The following is a 17558-nucleotide window of genomic DNA, read 5'->3' on the forward strand; positions in this document are numbered from 1 at the left end:
AGGTTTCAATAACACTGATGACACTTCATTTGCAGCCTAAGCTGCCACATTCACTTGAACTGAAGAGAAAATCATGGCCAAGAGCTTTTGCTCTGACTTACCTACATTACTTACCTCGTCTCTAATCCATCTTGGGCTGTAAGCCCTCTATGAGCTTTGGATGTGGACATCTGTAACTTATTTCTGTACCATTCACCTTTCCTCTTTAAGTTTCATTAAGACATGCATTTGCTCTTTTTTTCAATAAATGCAAAGCCTGTTAGATTCTTGTTTCTGCATTCGATTGCATTTGGCAGCATCCTTGTTCAGCACCTTAAAGCTGCAGCAATCAATACTTAGTGTGCTAGGTATAAATGAACCTACAGATAATTATCACCTAATTCTGCAGAGACTTTTAGTCTATTTCCAATATTTGTTTTGGTTTTCTGCTGTTACACCAAACTCAGCTATTTTCCCACTGCAAATGTTTGCCATCATTCTTAACTTACATAGCTGCGACCAAACATGTTACCTCAAAAGTAGTCAGATACTGTAGTGTCACTCATTTTTTCTGTGATGTCTCAGCTTCTGTGACACTACAGTGTCAACTTCATGAAAAAGACCAAAGCGTTGACCGGGCATTGACAGGTGTGGAGCGAGACTCTACAGATGGACCTGTCCCACAACTTCACTGTAACCTCATTTGCAGCTGCAGCAGCAGCTCTTTTCAGAAAAAAGCTCAAGTAGACCAGCTGGACATCACCTGCCTAGCATCAAATAACAGACAGACAAAATTAACAGCTAGATGGTGAGCATAGTGGAGCATTTAGCAGCTAAAGGGCCAGATACTTCCATCAGGCATTGGTGGTGACCACAGACGAGCTCAAATGAGAATAACTATTGGATTTACATTTGTCAGGTGGGCAGACAAAGGACTTTAAATCAAATCAAATCAAATCAAATCAATATCAGTGTAGCTACGTAGCTGCTGGATGTGTAAATAGGCCACAGTTGGCACATATAACACATATAGCAAATAAGGTAATGATACTGTACTCGAAATTTGTGTTTTCAGGTTGTTCTGCTCCAGAGTGGCCAAACTAATCAGTTTACGCAGCTTTCTTTCTCATTCACCTTCACGTGAAAATCCTCTGGTCAATATAACTCTCTGTGATTCACTGTTGAATTAATCAGTGGAAGTTATTTTTTGTTTCATACTAAGGTACTTTACTCATATATCATGTCATGTTTCTTGAGAATCCCCTGCTAATTGTTTTGTGTCTGTCATTTAACATTAGAATTTACAAGTGTTTTTCCAATCCTTCATAGTTTTGCATTTAGAGCTTTCAACAGAGGCTGTTTGACTGTACAGAGGTCATCATTAATCAAGATGATTATTGTGCATATGTGAAAATTGTTCCCCAAAAGGATCATTAAAATGAATATATGGAAATACTAAAAATAGATGTCTTGCACTTACCAATAAGACCATCTATACTTAAGCTGTCTGGATTTGCTGCTTCACCTTTAATCCCCTCCCATTGATAATCTCGAGCGAAGCCTGTGTTGGATTCTCTCTGCAGTAAGATGAAGCATATGGCTCCAGCATCTGTGGGCTCATTAACATCCAAGATTTCCCTGCTTGGCTGCTACCGCAGCAACTAAAGCCCACGACTTTCATTGACAAAATCTGATTTAAGCATTGGCCGTATGTTGTCAATGGACTCCTGCCTCGGTTCAGGTCACCAACTGTTCAGACTTTGACTCAGCTTTCATTGCTGCTTTAAAATAAACCTGCTTCATGTCTGTAGATGTGTTATTTTCTCATAGAGAAGTAAACTGTTTAATATGGGTAAATCATAAGTAAAATAAATCAAATTCTATTCACAGCCAAGCAGTGATCATCAAAGAGAAAGACGATGGAAACTCCTACGCCAGAAGACACTGACAGACCACTAGTAGATTAAGCTGTTAGAGGGGCAAAAACTTCATGCTAGGCCCTTATTTGGCCCCGCACCTGCCACCTTACCCTGTGTGTGTACACTGTTGCCTGCGAGTTTCTGTTAAGTACAGCACTCGCAGCAGACAACACATGGCAGCGTCATTATGTGCACAGAGACTGGGAAACCAATTAATACTCCAAGGCTGGAATAATACTAACTGGCTCCAGGTTCTCTCTGTGCCAGATAATTTGTCATAATTAGACCAAACACAAATGTATTACGGATTATTCAGCATACTGTATGAGAGCACGGTGAGCTGTGTTACAATGAGCTTATGACACAGGGTCCCTCTCCAAGACATGGTCATAAGATTGATTATTATGATGTTAGGGGTGCTGTTTGAAACGGACATAAAACAGAATTCGATGACTTGCTAATCCTTTTTGACATATACTCAATTACTCAACAGTACCAAGACAATACATTTAATGTTTTATCTCATAAAGGGAACTGTTTTTTGGAAATATATGGTTATTCTGAATTTGATGCCAGCAACAAATTGGGACAGGAGCAGCTAAAGACTGGGAAAGTTGTGGAATGCTCCAAAAACACCTGTTTGAAACATTCCACAGGTAAACAGGTGATAGTATCATGGTTGGGTATGAAAGGGGCATCCTGGAGAGGCTCACACATGATTGTATAAAGGAGATTACTGCATGAGCTCGGGAACACTTTATAAACCATTTTCGGTGAACACAATTTGTTTGTAAATGACTTCATTCTCTTTTTATTTACGTTTCAATCAGCCCCAACTTTTTTGTAATGATGGTTGTACTTTAGTGTGACAACTTCTCTACTAAATTTGAAATTAATCAAACTATTGACACAGAATATTAGGACCCCGGGAGTCAGCTGTCCCAGGGTTTTAGCCCACAATCTCCTTCAATTCAAGACAAACTTTATACACATTTATACACATTCAAGAAATGACACCACAATTGCACCTTATTTGATTCTTTTTTGCATACTCCTGTCTCATGAGTCATTTCTGCTCTGTATGAAGCAGAAATAAAATGTTGCAAACCTGTGGCACTGGTCCTGGTCCAGAGCCGCAGACTGAAGTCCAGTCCAGGTTTTGTGGTGGATTTTGGTGGCGCGGCGCAGCAAACTCCAGCATCCCCACACGAAGACAGCCACACACGCTGTCCGAGAAGCTGCTATGAACTTACACCATTAAAGTAAACACAAACATTTATAGATAGATTATCCCAATTACTACAGAGGAACGCACTTTATATAGACACAGCCGTGTCCATACGAGTGTTTAATAAACATGCATGCGCTAATGTCTTCATATAACTTAACTTCGCCGCTTTAAATGTATTTGTGTGTACTTACGAAGACCAGAGGCGAGAAATTGAAAATACATCAGCCTGGATGGACAATGTGCGGTGTATGTTAACTTAAAACTGAACCAGCGTGGCCCTTTTTTAAGAAAAACAAAAAGTGAACTTCCTGTTTCGGGGTGGTCCACAGACTGTGGAGAAAGGGAGGGAGGAGGGAGGAAGAGAAGGGGGTGCGCATTCCCACATTGGCTGTGCAACCAACTCCAGGGCGCTTTGCGGGACTCCATAGCCGAACATGGGGTTCAGTTTTGTCAGCGTTTGCGTAAAGTGAGTGTGAAGGAAGGAAAATCTAAGGAAAAGCGCTTCTGAAACAGGATAAAGTGTCGGTTTCTGTGCAGAATTCAGTCATCTCCATCCGAGTGCGTGTACCAGAGAGTAGAGAGAGAGAGACAGAGGGAGAGAGAGAGCGAGCAGGGAGCCTTAACTGGAAACTCAGACTTTCACAGTCCTTGGACACTCTGAGCTCTTTCAAGGACTCTGGGAATCAAGTCAAGAAGTTTCATGCTGAATATTCCTGCATTAACCTGAGGTAAGTACCGCTCATGGTTCATGTCCGCTTTTACATCTCAGGCGACCATTGATCAATAAATTTACTAGATTACCCTCGTCTGGATAGTTGTGCTTCATTATTCGGCACTATAGTAGTTACTATCGTAGCTTCTGAAGTTGGAAAAAAAAACTTGCATTTGTGTTATTAGTGATGATATAGTAAACCCTCTCTTTGGCTTTATCCTTTCAAGTGATTGTGCATGACTTTTGCGCTTTGGAAGCATTGCCTTAAATGTGTTGTAGTGGTTTTCATGTACACGCCAAGTTTCAGTAAATGAGTTGCATAATATTTCTACAAACCGGCCAATATGTGTAAAGCTTCAGCCCCTGTGATACGCCGGGTTGGGTGGATTCATTCACTTTGATTCCTCCTCAACGCAAAAACAGCGTCGGCCCTGACTTCTCTGTCCATTTGCGGAGATGTGAAGAGTGTGCTGGCACGAAGTTTGTCAGAGTTCAGACATCAGAAAATTGAAGTGTGCCTTCTTTTGGATGTCCATCTCTTTGGGGAGCTTTTAGAGGTCTGACAACAAACACAGCTTAAAAATCATCTGGCACAGCGGAGGGAGGCAGGGCCACCCGAGAACAGCTGTTTCTTGTAACCTGAAATACTTTAGGTGCCAATATCTTCTCCAAATGTGAGTTTCTGTAGGACACCCACAAAACAACATCATCACTGAGCACCGTGTGAGGCTTCAGGAGGCTGGAAGCTTATGTAAAGGCCCCATCAACTGACCAGCAGTAACTCACTGGTTTCCTCACATGCTGGCTGAATATTTTTCTCTTCAACAGAAAAAACAACAACAACAAAAAAAAAAACAACAACAACATGCAATGAAGCCATCCACGATCCATCTCCGATCTGAGACAAATTATTGAATCTAATCTAATTATCTGGATAAGAGGTGACTGTAGCTGCTAATGTGGGAAGATTAGGCTGCTGGTCTTCATGTAGCGGCCCTGGACTGAAGAGCGTCAACACTGGACTCAATAGAGGAGCCAAACACTTATTTATGCCAAAGTGACAGTGAGAAGTGCTGAGCACACAAACGCACAACCTCCCTAAACAGTATTTGCACAGACACACTCACATACACATAGAGAGTGGGTTTGTAAGTCACAAAGGGTCTTTAGTGGGTCTCCAGAAACATGAGAGGGAAAGACAATGATTTATTGCCAACATTTGAAAGTGAAATCCTGGATTATCCACCAAACAACTGTTATGTATTGTTTCATTGATTACTGGACAAGAGGCTAAAGAGTATGCTCAGAGGTTCTGATGTTTTTTGTTAACGTTACAGTTTCTGTGTGTTGAAATCCAGCGCATGAACACCTCAGACTTTTTGTTTGACTACAGGGAAACAGAAAATATAATCCAGTCAACGTTCCAGCGCAGCGTGGTTTGTAATCCATTACAGACTAACACTCGGACCCTTCTCAAGGTTGAGGCGGGGGGAGCATTTCGAGGGAGGAAAGTGCACTTGTCCTTTGGCCACGTGTGAAAAGCTCTACAGGGGAGCTTCCTCACGCTCCCTGCTCTTTATCAAGTGTGTTAAGGCCAAAAGGCTCCTTAATGGGAATGCTCTTAAACAAATAGAGCATACAGGAAGCAACTATCCTCCTCTCCAGTCACAGGAGAGGACTGATCAGGTTTATCACCACCATATCAGAGTGCTGATAAGCCTCTATCAGCCTGAATGCAAATGAATTTAGTGGAATGAATTCCTTCTCCCAGTAGGCCAGTTTAAACAAAGGTATTGTAGGATTTTAAGGTGGATTGTATGTGAAATCTTAAAGCGGAGACAATTTGAGCGATGACAGTTAAGAAAGCAAAATGTGGAATATGAAATACCTCCACATGGACTCTTAGTAGCTCTCTGTCAACATTAATGATGTGGACACGTTGAATTTCTGTGTTGCCACCAGTTATGTGACGCACGGGTACCCAGAGGCAGGCAGCAACAAGTGGTGTGTTTTTGTCCAGATTCCATTTTGGTCCGCTCAGCAAGAAACATGTGTCACGTGATGCCTGCAAACCCCCCCCCCAACAATCCTCCTCCCCAGCACCCTCCTCCCACCTTCCAGTGAGAGGGAGGTGAGGAGGGGGAGGGAGGTGAGGGGGAGAAAGACCACCCTCACTGGGATCACAGCCCCTCAATCAGACCCTTTCACACCCTGTGAACCTGAAACAATCAGGGTTTAATAGCAGCTGTCTGTCTGTGCCGGCCCTGGCTAAAACCATGCAGGCTCGCAGCGCAGAGCCGATCGGAGCAGACCGGCCTGGGGATGCTCCAAAGGACACATAAGCAAAGACGCGCACAAACACTCCTTTTCTGTCCTTATCCCCTGCTCCTCCTTTCTCTCCTCATCTTCTGGTTGTCCTGCCATACTTCAAGGCCCGCGAAGAGACTGTGCACTCCCTCAGATCACTGATGTCAGGTTCTGGTATTTGAAGGTTATTTTGGTTCATCGGATTGAGTCTGCGCTGTTTTCAAACTGCCGTGGGGTTTTGTTCACGTTGTGTGTCGTCATTCATGGGCATCGCTGAGGCTGCAGTGAATGGATTCTGGTCGTGGGTGTTGTTTTGGTCATCATCACTGAGCTGAGCTTTATCACAGTGGGGCCATCTGAATATCACAACAAGAGGCCACAATTAGAAAATAGTTGTGTATGGTCAGATCAATGTTTCCTGTTGATAATCCCTCCTTCCACAAATATAACATTGAACACATCAAATGATGCTGAAATGAGAATGAATGACACCAGAGGGCAAAGGCATTAGACACTTTAGAAAGCTTGAATTGCATTAGCCAAAGGGCACACATAATAGACAGGGGAAATGTTGCAGTCATGGGAAACATTCTGAATATCATTGTTCATGGTCACTGGGAGCTTTCCCACCCATTAGAAAGCATATTAGACTAATTGCAGCAGTGCAGATAAAAAAAAAAGAAATCTACAGAGACAATCAGTTCAAAGCAATAGATGAATGAGAGGTTGGCTGTAGTAGATGTTATTTTGTCAGGGGATGGATGACGGGAAATTCAAACCACAGTGTTGACCTGACAGTTCAACGATCGGGACAACCCATAAAACAGCCCTACTGCTGATGCTTTGATATTGGATGATTCTGCAGAAACCCTGGGTAATGTTCAGTGACAACTACAGCAGTGTTAAGGTTAGGAAAAGACTGTGGTTATGGCAGATAAACTGTGGTTACGGCATGGTTAGGGTTAGGCAACGAAAACGCTTGGTTATAGGGAAAGAAGCTGGTAGTCTGTGACAGGACACAAACTCAGGTCTCCGGCAGTAAGGTTGGATGGGAATCATCCACCACCCCGACATCAACCATGTCTCCCAAGAAATCACGTTCACATGCGAATAATTTGAAACAGCAAATACATTTTTAAAGTAACATAATCCCTGCCATATTATTCATGCTATATCAACATAACATAATAAGGAAACGTTAAAAAGTTGATACTGAACATATGTGGAAGTTGTTCACCAACAATAATTTCATTTGTTTTGCCAATAGTAAAATCCAACAATACTATTTCCACCCATAACACCCAAAGCATAATTAAACTTTCTTATGTTTATGTTGAGCCCAGGTTAGGCTAAGGTTAAGGCCTTTGTTTAATATAGAAAAAGTGACTCGAAGCACAAGATGCGTCATTATTAACTGAAATCACAGTCTTTCCCTAATCTTAAAGGACCGCTGTGTAGGATTTAGAGCCATCTAGAGGTCAACTGAAGACTCCTCTCCCTTTCCAAGCGTGTAGGAGAACATACAGTGGCTGCCAAAAAATGCAAAAAGCCCTCACTGGATATAAAGAGCTCGTTCTAAGACAATGTACTGTTTGTACACTAATGAGAACACATTTATGAATCTTATATTCCATTTCCGCCCATTGATCCTCCACATTGGACAAACAGCAATTAAGTTTTCTCTAAGATGTATTTTGTTGGAGACAGGGTTGCTCATCTCCGCACATCACCTTCCTCCTTGCTACACAAAGGGCCCAGGACTTCCTGCATTGGCACTGAACTTTGCCGTTTGACGTAAGTCGTGAACTGCAGAATCGTCCAACATGAGCGTAATTCCTAGGATACTGGGCTGCATGCGAGGTTGGGAGCACAACACACAATGAAACAAAGGAGGGCCAACCCTGCAAGGCCCCGCTGATCCGAAAAAGACTTGGACCGACGGGCCAGTTGTTCTGTCTTTTAGGGTGGGCCTGGTCCCTAATGTGGGAACACTCCGGTTCAGCCATCAAGACTCTAATGCCTTAATACTACACATGAAAGGTCAAGTCACATGTGGAGCAGCAGCCAGCATGAAGAATGATGTTGGTTGTATTTTACACCAGCAAAATGCAGTGTTTTTTGCATCAGCCTGTGCCTGGGGGAAAGTGTGTGTGTGTGTGTGTGTGTGTGAGAGATACAGATTTAAGCATGCTGCTGACAGTAAGAGGCGGGGTCCGTCCCTTCCCCATCGCCCTCCTCCTTCTTTGAACGAGGGTGGCGGTTTTTGATACGTTTGTATGTGTGCACGTGTGTGAGAGCAGTTAGACTGCTAACTATCGTCTCATGTGGTTGATATTAGAAATCAAACTGCCGCTAATAGGATCCAGGTGAGAGTGTGAATAGCTTTCATATGCCCAACCAGCCCACACCGATACTTACTCATTTCCCACTGTTACATTAGCTCGGTTTGTAACAATGGGCTTGTGGTTGGCTTGCCTTTGAGGGATGGTGGTCGGCTGTGGATGACAAAGGCGAAACATTAGCAGCGCCTGTGGGAGAGTCAGAAAAGAAAAATGGATCCTGTGACTTTCCAGGTTGAGATTCAGTCGTTTGATTTGGCTGCTGCAGGTTTAAACTCAGTGCAAGTGACAACTGGATGGATTTGTTGTTTACAAATTGTGCTTGCGGCTTCATTCATGGAGTACACGCCTGCAAGATTTTGTACCTGCATGTGTGAGCGTCTTTGGCCGTGTGTGTGTTTCAATGTGTGTGTTCTCAGCCGCTGATGACTCACGGCGCGCTGTCCTGTCGGCAGGCAGAAAGCGAGGAGGAGGCGGTGTTTGTTATTTTACCAGGTTGCCATAGCCACGGTGCGTTCGGGTGCTGCCATCATCAGTGTAATTACAGCGCAGTGTCTGACAGTCACCCTGCTCACTGCCTTCGCCTCTCTGACGTCCACCAGTAAGAGAAAAACTTGTGTTTCCCTTATGCTGTCAGATAGCCGGGGAGGGTCATCCTGAGGGATTTGTTGCGATATGATAAGTTTTTGAAGCCTTTTGAGTTCACCTACACTAAGAACAAGAAACATCTGTGTGAAACTCTACTGCTCCACATAAAAAATGCTTTCTTTTTCTTTCGTCCCTCTCCAACAAACCAGCAATCTCTTGTTTTAACTTTAAATGGAGAGGTTAGATTACTCCTCCTTAACAGTTTGTATGTAAGTCACTAAATTTCCAGTGCCGTTTTATGTGATAGGCTATTACATTTTACTGCAGCTGGAATAATTATGTCCAACTTCCACGAAGTGAGGCAGAGACAGACGGAGACGGTGGGAAGGAGGCTGAAGTTGAGAAAGAGTGCAGAGGCACATCCACGTTGCGTGATGAGCCTTCTGGACAACAACTCTGTTATCTGAGATGAGATAACATCCGAAGATCCTTGGCTTGGCAGATGTTCTTGGGCAACTCGCAGTTCCACATTCCTCACTCTCCTTAATGTGTACAGCAAGTATCTATAGATATTAATCTATAAAGGAACATGGGCTTATATGATCACTCATGCAGCGGTATGCAGCATGTTTTAACCCTCAGCCATGTGGTATGCACAAAGATGCTATAAGATGTAGCTGCATGTGAGGGCTGAAAGCTGCTCGTACGTTATTTTTGGATGCAGCACCAGTGAGGGCTTTTCAGGCCTTTGTAGCATTTCTTTTTTGTTTTTTGGTGCAAATTGGATGCGGGGGGGGTTCAGTTCTGATTGCAAAGCAATACATTTTCCATAGTTTAGACATTCATTTAACAAGCTATGATCAGCTTCTCATTACTACTGAAAATGTATAGCGTTCACTGTTTGATTTAGTGTCTTTTTTAAATCAGTAAATATCCAGTCAAAGTAAAAAGCAAACAAGATTGCAGATTTGTCCAAACATTCAATTCCAGCTTTGGATATTTTGACAATTATCGATATCAAGGACACACTTCAGCTAAATGTGTTGATACCCAGCCTTACTGTAGACTCTGCAGCGTAGAGGAGCGTTTGTGTGTTTTAACTTCCACCTAGCCCAGCATGGTGGTGGGTTTTTAGCTGCTCGGTGATCTTGTAAAGGATAAATTGAGCAATCTCAAAATCTCCAAAGTAAAAATGGCGAGAGGGCACATTCTCAGCTGTGTAAATCCTCCATAAATATGTGTAAAAAGTTATTTCACAGTGAGTAAATGGAGTTTAAGTGCATTTACCCCAAACGACACCTCCTTTTATACATTTCCACGGAAACTGAAGAATATCTCCATGTGTTCCAGGTTTATGGAGTTACAAAAACTAAATTTTAAACAATGGATGACCCAGACCACACTGGAATTGTTGCTTCGTATTGCATGTTTATGAGAAAGGAATAGTGCGGTCAGCCACAAAAAAGATGGGTTTTCTCTCTCTTTGTATGCTTTCTTCTCCACTTCTTGTTGCTTCTCTTCCAAATGTTTCCAGTTCTGTATAAATCTCCCTCCTCTGCCTCGTCTTTTAAAACATTCCCATTCTTTCTCCTCTTCCTGCGCTACTCAGGCTCTTGCGTCTTTTTCTATTCCTGTTTCCCTGCTCTGTAAGTACGTGACAGTTATGAGAATCTACAGTGGCTTGCTGATGCCACGTTAACCAGATCAGATGCCATAACAGGAAGTCGGTCCACATGCATGGACGTAGCGCAGTGACACACGCACATGACTTACTACCACTGCAAGCCAAATGCAGGCCGAGCCGTCACCGGATACACTGACATGAATCTGCTGTGGGTCGAAGGTAACTGCACCCTCAGTCGAACAGCCTCATATTTACTACAACAGATTTGACATGACATCCAGTCTGAACGGCGCTTTGATCAGACTTCAGGCTCCGCTTCAGACTCTCACCGATGATTCAGAGAAAACTCCGCACCTTCCTTTTAATTTATCAGTAACATCTGTTGATTGTTTTTGGAGCAGAAACGATGATAAATCTTCTTTTAAAGAGAAGCATCTGCAACCAAACCGAGCTCATTTGGGCTGAAGAGCTCTACAGCACATGATTAACAAAAGTGATGTGGTGTGCTTGTTTTGTTGGTTTTGTGAAAGCCTAAACTGAACTGCCTGGATGTTTTCCTCTGTAGCATCAAATTTTGTTTACAGTTATGTTCCCTGTGGTCCGCTGCCATAAAACGTAAATGGAAACTAGCAGTCTACTTTGTGTTGAAGCTATTATTGAGAAAATAATTCCCTTCAGGAAACAACAAACTATAGGAAGGTTGTGTTTTGTGAGATGTAATTAACTTTGTTTCAGCAAAGCTTCGCCGTCGACTCCTTTACAGTAAGAGAAGAAGAAGAAGAATTCCTTATGAGGATCATACAGTAAGAGAAAAATAGAGTTCCTGTGCATTCGCTGCATATTTTCAACCTTAATTAAGCCTTTAGAAAAATAATATTATTGGCACGCGCTGAGAAAGAGCTTTCCATTTTCATTAACAGTGGAATTTGTTGGAAAGGAAAGAAGGGCAGAAGTGAGTAAAGGGTGAACGAGAGAAACATTTCATAGTGAGTGTGTGGAGGAGTGAGAGAGAGAGAGAGAGAGAGAGAGAGAGAGAGAGAGAGAGAGATGCAGATTGTTTTAAATCCGCAGCGAGTCAGGCTCTCAAATTTATGCCCATGGGCTGCTTCTTGGGTGGGCTGCAGGGAGGGCGGTGCGCTAGCTGGAGCAGGGGAAAGTTGCCGACTCCAGACTGCTCGCCTCGCTCTGAAGCTTGGCTTTTCCTGCTGGAACACATTTACAACTCAACCGTCCTGACTGGCTGACTGACTGCCTGGCCCTGCCCCGCCTGACTTAACTACACCGACTGAATTCTCTGCCGCTTTGTTGAGCAACCACGGTCTGCAGTGTTTTAGGTGGCATATCTCATTTTAATGACGCCTTTCTTGTTTTTAAGTCTGGAACATTGCTGGGAGCTACGGCAGGACTGTTGTGAGCACGCCAAAGTTTTCATAAGCGCGAACTTGATGATGTATTTTGCAGTTTCTGTTGTTTGTCAAAAATGACACTTTATGAAGCTTAAAGGAATTCCAGGGCTTAAACTGATTTCCTGCGAGAAGTTTGTACTTGAGAAACCTCTTTACCCTAGAAGTTGGATCAGATAAGGCATAATTCTGGCTCCTCTGTATTTCATGCCAGCAATGACTGTTTGTTTTGCTCAGCATGAGAAAGATCCGGGCCCACATCGAGCCTTCGAATAGATTCCCTCATGTTGAGGCTGAAGCAGAGGAGCTCACTCAACAGCCAGCTGTCAAGCAGTGTTTCTCACAGTGGAGATTCGTGGCTGGATATGAGCTGCTCATAGTGGTGTCAGCTTCATTTTACATATAATAAAAAGTCATACCTACAAAGAATCTTTCAGTAGAAATTCAAGGATTTGTCTAATGTTGAAGCTCTCTGACCAGTTGAAACATCTCACTGCCTTTAACAATATACACCAGTTTGAGTTCTTCCTCCTCCTTGTGTTTTACTTAAACACTGAGAGGCTTGTTCAGTGCTGAGTTTCTCTAACTTTTGAGAACAGGGAGGTTTTCTCTGCCTCAGTAACAGCACAGCGCTGAATACACAGCGAGGGGATGACATCAGCAGCATGTAAATCAGCTCGCTGCAGAGCAATAATCTAAACTTCAAATTTAGAGGCTGGTTGGTTGGTTGACCACAATAATGTGCTGACACACACACGCGCGCGCACACACACACACATGTCAATGCATGCATACACACTACAACAATAAGAGGCCAGAAGGAAGTAAACAAGTGGTTGCGTTAGCATGAACAGGGCCCATTTATCTTCAGATTTAAATTTTTGTCAAGGCTTTAATCTCAAAATTGTCTATCTTTTAAAAAAACAAAGTAAAACACACATTATCCTTGAAGTTAAAACATAAAAAGTCCAATTTTGAAAAGAACAGAAATGAATGTGGGCGTACTTCTGCTTCCCAGCACTTTCGGTTCATTCCAGCCTGTGTGTCTGGCTGCTTTGTGAGCTAATTCGCTCTGAAGGTATTACGGTTATTGGAAGGCTTGTAAACCATTAAGTCTTTATTTACAAGAGAAAGAAAAGAGGGGTCTAGGTAACTGCGTGGGGGCGAGCTAGGTCTTGGTATGGCTGCTGACCCCACTGTAAGAGATCAGAACAACTGAATTTCTCAAGCAGGCCCGCGGGACATCTGGTCCTATTTGCAGCGAACTGCAGACCACTCCTCAATTACATAATTGTGCCCATTAATTACATGAGGAGGGCCTTCATTTCCTGGTAGCCAATAACTAACAAAAAGAGAGCCAGTAAAGAAGGACTCTAAGACACACATGATTATAGTGTGTTTGGTGAAACATGAAACATGGCCTCTCATGTTTTAGAGCAGCCCAAGGTTAAGAAGCCACGTAGTATATTGTGTTTCCAGCGTTACGTGGAGAAGAGTGCGTGGGCTCATCCTTGAAGCTGATGCAAAACTTCATTTTATACATTGGAGTCGAGTCTCAGAGTAAAGCAGGAGTGACGTGGCGGCACAGCTGTTAGTTAAACACTGTTCTTGATGTTAAAATCTTGAGACAGTTTGTTGTTTCTTCAGCATCAGGAGCCAATGTTTTTGGCCACACACAAAGCTCCCTGCAGGTCATTTCTCCCCGAGGAGACCCGGAGAAGTGGCTCACCTACGTGTTGTGACTGGATGGATGCAGGTGTGATGTCTGTGGTGGGTTTCACACCGCGAATGTGCTACTGAGGAGAGCGTCTGTTTGAGCGGAATGAATGGTCGCCGCAAAAGTTTCAGCATGATTGGAGAGAATCTAAAGGCTGATTTAAAAAGGATCCATCACCCTGTAATACTGAATCATGCCCGTTTTGATTTCCCAAAAAGATTTATTGTGCCGAATTTAGCGACATCTTGCAGTGAGGTTGCAGATTTCAACCAACTGAAAACTCCTAGCCTCACTTTCCTTTTCCAAGTGTGCAGGTGAACCTATGGTGGCTGCAGAACTCAAAAAACCCCAAGAGCGCTCTCTAGAGCCGATGTACAGTTTGTCCATTCTGGGCTTCTGTAGAAACATGGCGAACTCTGAAGAGGACCTGGTCTCTCTGTAGATGTAAAGAGCTCATTTTAAGGTAATGAGAACACAATTCTTGTTTTCAGGTGATCATAAACTAATGAAAACAGAACTATGAATATATATTAAAGTATGGCTATATTCTGCCAACACATCCCACTACATCTTGCACACTGCACACTCAAATTTTTTGTCTATCTTGAAACAACACTCACGTCACCAAGAGGTATTTTAATGTACTGTAAGTGATGGTGGACAAAATTCTAAGGCTGCAACTAACAATTATTTTCATTATCGATTGCTCGATTAATCATTTTGTCTTTCAAATGTTCAAGAATAGTGAAAAAAAAAGGAAAGTTATAAGTTCCCACATTTCCACATCCTCAAATGTCGAGTTTTGTGCAGTTCAAAACACAAAGATATTCAGTGTATTATCTTGTATCTTGTAAAGACAAGCACATTTGAGAAGCTGGAAACATTCGTCCATTAGCTGCTTGAATAATTGATTAATCGGTCGATTAATCTTTGTGGCACTAAATAAACCTGTCCTTTGAGCTGAGGATGCAACACGGTGCCAGTGAGGATGCAAAACGGCGTTAGTTCTGCGGTTCCCATGCCGTGAACTGACCTGCTGCTGCACTCAGCATGAAACAAATGTTGGAATGACAATGCGGCTGTCGCAGCTGTTGTTTTTTCAGGTCCAGAGCTGTTGTCCTCCTCCTCCTCCTCCTGTACTTCTTTCTCCTGATGCTCCTCTTGTCGTCGTCACTGTCTTTATGCCAGGGGGTGCAGAGTGGGATCAGCCTGTCGGACAGGAGCTCACACAGTTATGCACCTGCCAGCAGCAGTTTGAGGAGAGCGCGGGACGACGGCAGAGTAAGCGGCGGGGGAGAGATACTGTCTTTCTGTGAGTGTCGGAGAGAGACAGAGAGAGGGCAGGGCACAGTGAAAGGGAGAGGCTGTGAGAGTGAGTTCCTTGGTCTTTGGACGGCAGGGAGGATCGGGGTACCATGCTGGGCGTTTATGCCGAGGCTTATGGGACCAGACTCAGCTGAATACACAGAAGGTCAACAGGGATCCACGCTCAATTTTCTTTTCACACAGAGTACAGCGCTGTGTGTTCGTACTGTGATGGACTGGCGACCTGTGCAGGGTGGATCCCCGCCTTTCGCCTGGTGCATGCTGGGAAAGAATCCGGACCCTGAATGCCAGCAGAGAATGTATGAATGGATGAAAAGCGCTGCCAAAGTCGTTTTCTTATATCACATTTTCTATACATCACACAAACTGGGACACTGAACACCCTTCGTTAGGGCTCCGCAATTACGGCAGAAATCATAATCATGATTATTTTAATCAATAATGAGGTTGCAATTATTTAACACAATTACTCATTGACTTTGGAAACATCATGCATTTATTGAATCTTTTAAAAATAATAATAATAATAAATTGTTCTGGGTTTAGATATAATTCACCTAATAAACAATAAAAACCATAAATGTCTGAGAATATGTGAGAAAGGATTGCAGAAATTCAACTCTTTCATCCTTTTTGGCCGCTAGCACCGGCACCATAACAGCACAAATAGATGTGCATCAAAACTGCAGCGAGAATGAGTTTGGCCTTTTACAGAGAGTTGTAAAGGAAAGAGGTGCGCTGGATTTACAACACAAGACAAAACAAGAGCATCATTGTGGAATGGAGTGCAGCACAGTAATCGTTTTGTCTCGATTATGTTGTTTTCGTAATCACTGGAAGCCAAAATCATAATTGAAAATAAAATTTGCTCAGCCCTACCCCTTGTTGGGAGGTTTCACAAGCTTCAGAAGTTGGCAAATTGATGTGGTAGTAGTGAATTACTTTAGAGGAGCAGTTCTCAGTGTATGGGTTGGGCCACACTTCTGGGTCAGAAGATAAATCTGAGGGGACCTGAGATGGAGTTTTCTCTAAACTTTGCTTTTTTCTTTACTGTACAGTGCAGTCTGTGTCCGTCATTGACCGTACAGTCTCCCTTTGGTTTCTCCTAATGTGACGACTCCCCAGCAGGTTGTGATTTCCCGACTGCTGATTATTTCCACAGCAGTTAAACCTGCTTGTCCATCACTCTGTTCCCGTTATTTCTACTCAGGACAGGACAGGCAGTTGTTCTGCTGTGGCATATTTATTGGCCCTATTAGCCAGCACCTGTAGTCCCTTAAAGGCCCTGGTTTGCTGACCGCCTGACAGATACATGCTGTCTTTGAGTTCTCAGTGTGGTGTTAGGAACACTTCATTTGGGATATGAACAGAAATTTGTTATGCTGTCGAGAACAATCGCTGGATGTTCAAAGTTTCAAACACTGAAACCCACAGGATCCCATTCAAAGGGGTTATTTATCGGCTCTTGTCTTCTCGCGCAGCTGTGGAGCAGAAATGTGGTGAGCACTTGTGCGTGTCAGTGTGTCTGTGTGAATGTTAAGTGTTGTGTGCATGTGCTCGGGCGAACAGTGGGCGAAGGGTCCCAGATGCGGATGTTGTGCGAGGAGGGAAGTTGTTGGTGATTAGCTGAAGTTTTGGGTCCAAAGCTTGTGTTGGGTGCTGTACCACAAGTGACAAGTCTGAAATGATAGTAGATATAAAATGCAGTTTAACAGAAGCACAATAGAGAAGAGTCAGCGAGCTGTTTCAGAAAGGTCGGTTACAAAGCAGTGTCTATTTAAAGTGTGCAAAAGGTGCCTGGAATTAGACAAGGCTGGTGTTTTTTTCCATATTCTCACTTTAAGATGTTTACAGTATGTCATGATGTCAGTTGCCCATTAAACACCAGCATGAACAGGCCATTTGCACATCTAATTTTGCTAGAAATTAGCTGTGAAAGAGAAAAGAAGGAATGAGTTTGGCACATAAAATAAACATGACTTACACTTTGGTTTATGTAAGGATCAGTCATACAAAATAAATATTAATTAGTGAGCTTTTGAGGTGATGGTAGGTGGATCTTTTGTTAGCATTGGCAGGCAAGCTGTTTCCACCTCGTTCCAGTCTTTGTGCTAAGCTAAGTTAGCCAACAGCTGGTGGAAGCGTCTCATTTAGAGTACGGGCCTCGGAGTGGCATCGATCCTCTCATTTAACTCTGCAAGAAAGCCACTTCGCATCACTCGGCATCAAAAATCAGTCTTAAAGTGCGATAAACTTTGGAAAATGTCATTGCATTCCTTTGTCCTTCAGGAATCCAATGACTTTTAGCAGTGTTGATGTTGGTTGTGCGTCCTTGTCCTGCAATCGTCATTTAAGTACCTTAAAGTGACTCTAGCACTAACAAATCAATGAGTAATCACACATCAACTGATCA

At 43.1% G+C, this 17558-nt stretch overlaps 1 protein-coding gene across 1 annotated transcript in view; it reads left to right on the plus strand.

Annotated features, from left to right (window-relative positions):
* Nucleotides 1-3759: 3759 nt before the first annotated feature.
* The window catches only part of gli1 (GLI family zinc finger 1), a 50809-nt gene continuing 37010 nt past the window's right edge, over nucleotides 3760-17558 (plus strand). Inside the window, exon 1 of the mRNA XM_070959488.1 lies at nucleotides 3760-3857. The gene's annotated coding sequence lies outside the window, so the exon portion shown is untranslated. The remainder of the gene's footprint in view (nucleotides 3858-17558) is intronic.

This window comes from Chaetodon trifascialis, chromosome 3, assembly GCF_039877785.1.
Source record: "Chaetodon trifascialis isolate fChaTrf1 chromosome 3, fChaTrf1.hap1, whole genome shotgun sequence".
NCBI classification, from domain to species: Eukaryota; Metazoa; Chordata; class Actinopteri; order Chaetodontiformes; family Chaetodontidae; genus Chaetodon; species Chaetodon trifascialis.